The sequence below is a fragment of the Quercus robur genome, chromosome 4, assembly GCF_932294415.1.
Source record: "Quercus robur chromosome 4, dhQueRobu3.1, whole genome shotgun sequence".
Lineage (NCBI taxonomy): Eukaryota > Viridiplantae > Streptophyta > Magnoliopsida > Fagales > Fagaceae > Quercus > Quercus robur.
In genome coordinates this window covers 83,938,499-83,944,455 of record NC_065537.1, presented here as the reverse complement: position 1 = coordinate 83,944,455, position 5,957 = coordinate 83,938,499, and the positions used below count along the sequence as shown (strand labels likewise).

The 5,957-nt window shown below is 34.3% G+C and overlaps 1 long non-coding RNA gene across 1 annotated transcript; it reads left to right on the top strand.

Annotated features, from left to right (window-relative positions):
* Window positions 1–2,818: 2,818 nt before the first annotated feature.
* Window positions 2,819–3,979, top strand: LOC126724062 (uncharacterized). Its single transcript, XR_007654591.1, has 2 exons — window positions 2,819–2,949; window positions 3,081–3,979. It is a non-coding gene; the product is annotated as an uncharacterized LOC126724062 (long non-coding RNA).
* Window positions 3,980–5,957: the final 1,978 nt, after the last annotated feature.

Below are 5,957 nucleotides of genomic sequence, written 5' to 3'. Positions count from 1 at the left end.
CTAGAAAATTGAGCTTACATGTGGCCAATGGAAAGAGGGTAAATGCTAATATAAAAAGGAAAGAGAGGCAATATAGGAGAGGGGGGGACATCCCGTCTCCCAAACCATGGAGTCCTAGAAAAAGGAGGATAACAAGAGCTCAAAGCTCCATAGACTCCTCGGGCGAGGTTCAATGACCAGAGCCACCCAAACCGCTGTTCGGTGACTAAGGCCTAGCCTTTCAAACCCACGCTCTACAAATTATATTGTTTGGGCCTCTAACGTGCGAACCCAATACCGTCTTGGAGTCGTTACGAATTGAGTCCCTACATATATATATATATATATATATATATATATAATTAATTAATTAGCCACTATCATTATGGAATAGTAGTCTATAATTTTACACATTCAAAAAAGTGGAATATACAGAGTTTTCTTAAAAGTATGTGTAAAGATTCACTATATATATATATATGTGTGTGTGTAAAGGTAAAAAAAAGATATATTTAAGGTTTTTATTAACTTAAAAACTAATGAAAAACCAATGGTTAATAATTAAAATTATAGTATTAATAAAATATTTAATAAGATAATCCTAAAAAAATTATCACGCACAATGTACGGGTATACGACTAGTTTTAAATAATAACTCTTTCACGGGGCCTTTTATGTTGCCATATGATATTCGCCCCTACATGTTGAGCATAGATATTTCTGATAATCGCTTACATGGTCCAATTCTCACAAACCTCGGTTTGATTTTTCCAAAATTAGAATCTTTAAATATGTCAAGAAATGAATTTGAAGGCAATATTCCTTCTTCTTTTGAGAATTTGGTTTCCTTACTGGGTCTAGACTTGTCTGAGAATCATTCCTTAGGAGCCATACCAATGCATTTCATAATGGGTTGCTACAATTTAGAATTTCTCATATTATCAAACAATAGCTTCAGTGGCCAGATATTTCCTACCAATTCCAATTTGACTAATCTAAGACAATTACATTTGGACAACAATCACTTCTCAGGCACGCTTCCAACATGGATAGGGAACATGACATATATAGAAGATATTGTTATGGCCAAAAATCATTTTGAAGGTCCTATTCCAATTGAGTTATGCAAACTCGTTAATCTCACATTTCTTGACCTTTCTGACAGCAATCTTTCTGGCTCTGTTCCGTCTTGCTTCAATTCCTCAAGTATCAATGTTTTTCAATTAAATAAAAATTGCTTTAGTGGTCCAATTCCAAGCTCTTTCCAAAACAACTCCAATCTACTTGCACTGAATCTTCGAGATAACCATCTAACTGGAAAAATTCCTAATTGGATTGGCAGCCTCTCATCTTTGAGAATTCTTCTCTTGAAAGCAAATTATTTAGGAGGTCAAATTCCAATTCAAGTATGCCTTTTGCAGAATTTAAACATTTTGGATCTTTCCTACAATAAATTTTCAGGTCTAATTCCTCATTGCTTGAGTAACATTACTTTTGATGCATCTGGCCCCAAAACTTCTTTAAGAGGTTTAACTTTTGGGGGAGATTATTTTAGGAGTTTGTGATTATATTTGACTGCAAAGTCAAACTTTATTGATTATCTCCCTGATGATATGTTTGAGTTTGACGGATTTGTGTATGTTGAAGAAAAAATAGAGTTCACAACAAAAACTATAACTTACTCCTACAAGGGGGACATCCTCAAGTACATGTTTGCAATTGACCTCTCATGCAACAACCTAGTAGGTAAAATCCCACTGGAACTCGGTAGGATGGGCAGCAACATTCGTGCATTGAACTTGTCACACAACAAGCTATCCGAACCAATCCCAGTAACATTCTCAAATCTAAATCAAATAGAAAGTCTGGATCTTTCCTACAATAATTTGAATGGCAAAATTCCACCTCAATTGACCGAAATGACCTCTCTAGCGGTCTTCATTGTGGCACACAACAACTTATCAGGTGCAACACCCGATAGAAAAAATCAATTCATTACTTTTGATGAAAGAAGTTATGAGGGAAGGTGGTAGTTTCATGGACATGAATGTGTCTTCCACATAAGCTTTGTGGTGGCTTACATAACTGTTCTGCTGGGAATTATTGCAATTCTCTACATAAATCCATACTCGCGTAGGGTGTGGTTTTACCTCATTGAAGTCTGCATTGACACTTGCTACTGCTTTTTTGTGGTTCATTACCATAAGTTGTTCAATTTCAGCCTTGCATAGACTTGTATTGCTACTATTTTGTTGTGGTTTATTACAGTAAGTTGTTTAATTTCAGACTTGCATAGCCTTGCATTTTAATGATTACATGTACATGTGATGAGAATCAACAAGCATTCAAGGATCCATTGCATGTTTCAGTTGGGCCTATTACTAAAACAAGATCCAAGAAGATCAAAGAAGCACTTAATGGGCTGATTCAAGAGATTTGGACTAATTCAAACGCAGGTCATTCCAAGTTGGGCCCAAAGAAAGATGAAGGCGTAATAAATTTAATTCAAATTATTGAGGGCTGATTTGACTTAATTGGGCTTGATTTATGGCGTGGATTAATGGCTGATTGATTTTCTAGCTCCATATCAGTCAATAAATATTTTTCCTATTCTTGAGCTTCTAATTTCGAATCAGATCTACCTTAATTTTAGGCTTTTATTATTTAGAACGTTTTTTTAGCTATTTTCCTATTTTGGATTTGCTAATTTCAAACCAAATCAACTTTTATTTAGGGTTTTATTATTTAGTACGTTTTTAGATTTTCTCTTTTCAGTCATGTCTTATAAATAACATGCACTCATTGTAATAGAAGGGAATTATTGAATAAAAAAGAAAAAGAAAAAGAAAAATGTGAGGCTTTGCTCTTCTTTTGGTTCTTCAAGAACTGTGAACTTATCAGAGATTCTTCCTTATGGCGTTCAAACTTTATACCTTTGGTTCATGATTCAATTATAATCATTGGGTCAAGGTGTTACACTTATACCTTTGGTTTGCGTTTCGATTATAAACGTTGGGTCAAGTTTTCTATCAAAAATATGAATTTTAGTTTTCTTGGGCAAGTATTCCAATTCAATCTTGATAGTTAATGTTGCACAACAGGCCCATCCTGACTTAATACAAGCATTCCAAGCTACTACAACAGCTGGAGGGTTTGGGAGTTCGGGCACCTCTGTCAACAAATCTCTTAATGCTGTGATAATTGGTGACAATCCTCCTCGAGGAAAGGGAGTTGATGTTAGATTTGCCCATGCAGCAGCTGAAGTCAGAAAGAAAGCTACAGCTAGGGGCCTCTTGATACGTCCACATGGTGTTCCGGTACAAGCTATGCCACCACTTACTCAACTCCTCAATATTATCAATTCAGGTATGACCCCTGATGCGGCAGAAGGTGGGGAAATTGATGGAGTGAAGAAGGAAGCCAATGGCCATCCTTCAAATGGCCTAGTGGATTCCAAAAATGATGAATTGACATTAGGGCAAGAAGATTAGGCTCCTGTTGGATTGGGCACAGGCTTAGCATCATCGGATGCCAAGAAACAAAAAGCAAAAGCCAAAGCTACTGCTTGAATTGTTGCATAGTTGAGATTACGCTGATCGGTAAGGAAACCCCTTATATATTTATGAGAATTGGAATGATTTCCAATATGGCATCAGAGCCTTTTGTTTTGTTGTTTGAGTGATGAACAATCCCATTTATTCATGGATCTCAAAAGTTATAAAGGGTATTGAGATATGCCCGTTGACCGACAGGTATTCCTTTTCGTTTTAACCAATAATTAGGGTCATATACTCTGAAGATCATGCTAGCCAATAGACTAAATATATTCTTCTAGGTACTGACTGAAGAATGACCTTGTCAGTTTTCCTATCTTTTGATTTTTAATTAAATTTTGATGAATTTTGGGGTATCAAGTGAAAGCATTTCAATGTTGAAATATGTAAAATAGTGTGTTAATTTCCGTCAAAAATGAGATGAGCTTATTTCCTTTGTTTGAGAATCAGCTCTCTTTTTAATTCTTTGTTTTGTATAGTTTTAGAAGACACTGTTTGATGAAGAAAATCCTCCATTCATTCGAAAATATGTCGTACTCCAAATCAATAAAAACAAGTTACCTTATTCCAAAATATGACATAAGTTCAACAGGCAACTTTCAAATCCTAATGTAGCACTCATCCAAACCAACAACAAATGTCACATTCATAGCGTTCATTCCAACCATTAGCAAAAGTCGCATTTACTGGCAGTAATAAATTAAGAATAGTCCCGATTAGCAAACATGATGAGGTTTCATCATTAAAAAAAAAGGAAAAAAAAAAAAGTCTTAGAGATGCCTTGTTGGAACAAACTGAAGCCACATTTGCCGGTGATTTTAAAAGCTGAAAATCCAGAGTTATTTTCTTCTTGAGAGGGATGCATAATGTGATGACGTCCATGCATAGGAAAAATTATTGTAAGAGATTGTTTCATGGTGCATCCTCTTATAGCATGTGGGTTTTTTAGTGTGGGTTTTCGAGTGTGGAGACCATCAAATATGAGCGGGATGATCCATGAGATTGTTTCATAAGGAAATTTTTTCCCCACCTTTTTATTTTATTTTGGTATTGATCTATGATGGAGTTTGTTGCATCTTGAAAGTGGAATTTCTCACAACATACTTCCCTCATCATTAGTGTTGACTAGGCATTAAATAATTTAAAATTCTTCTTCAAGATTGCATTTTACTTGCTATCGTAACTTGAATACTCCCTCCGTCCCATTTTTTTGTCTTCTATTCTATTTTGAAATGTCCCAAAATATTGCCCTGTTTCTAAAAATAAAAGTTATTAATTTACTAATGTTCCTATACCCCTATTAATTTACTAATTCAATTTTTTGATTAATTTTTTTAAGGGTAGTTTTGAAAACTTATACATTTTTAAAAGGTAGACAAGACAATAAAATGACGTTCCTTTAAAAATTTTGACTATTCCAATAGGACAAAAAAAGTGGGATGGAGGGAGTATTTTATTTCATGAAGTTTACAAAAGGAAATTTAGATCAGTAAGCATGCATGCAATGGAATTTGCTATGAGCATTATGACATTTCACTATTTCAGTACAAATGAACATATGAGAGTTTCAAACTAAACTAAGAAAAAAAAAATTTTGAGGACTTCCTCTTTTTTATTTAGTATAGTTTTCATAATAATGGTTCTGATCAAGAAAATATTTGTACAATGGGAAATTACAAGGTATTCGCGGAATACAATTGACAAGATTCTTCAAATCAGTTTAAAAAAAAATATGCAAGTTACCTACCAGTGAGGGTGGTAGTCTTGTGATCATTGCACTTACTCTCAAGTGCTTTTGAAGGGTGCTATAGGCAGGTAACTTGCATTTATTTCATATCATTAGTAAAAGTCACATTCGTAGCAACCGTAAGAACTCAAGAATAAGCTATTTTTTGCAAAAATGATGAGGTAGGTATTATTTTTAAAAAGAAAACAAAAATCCTAGAGATGCCCTGTGGGAGGAAGCTAAACTCACATTGCTAGCGGTTTTAAAAGATGAAAATAAAGGGTTATGCCATGTTACTTTTGAGGGAGATTCACAATTTGATGCCATAAATGTGAGATGCACAATTCATAATACTAGTCTATATCACTAGTTTATGAATTTTGAATTATTTGAGACAACTTAGGTCATGACAGATGAAGAAAGCAATAACTGTCCTTCCTTAACTTGTATTTATTGCTTTCTTGGAAAGTCTTTCAACACACACACACAACGAAAGTCTATCATTATCCTTGATCACAATACTAGTGATACAGACTAGTATTCATTATGAAAGACTTTTCAAGAAAGGATTATACAGGTTAAGAAATTATGCAATCTAAATGGTTTCTTACACTGCTATCTAGTATCTGCCACATTAATAATTTTTCCTTCCGTTTTTAGGATTTCTCTTTTCTTTGAAAAATATTAAAAATACTACG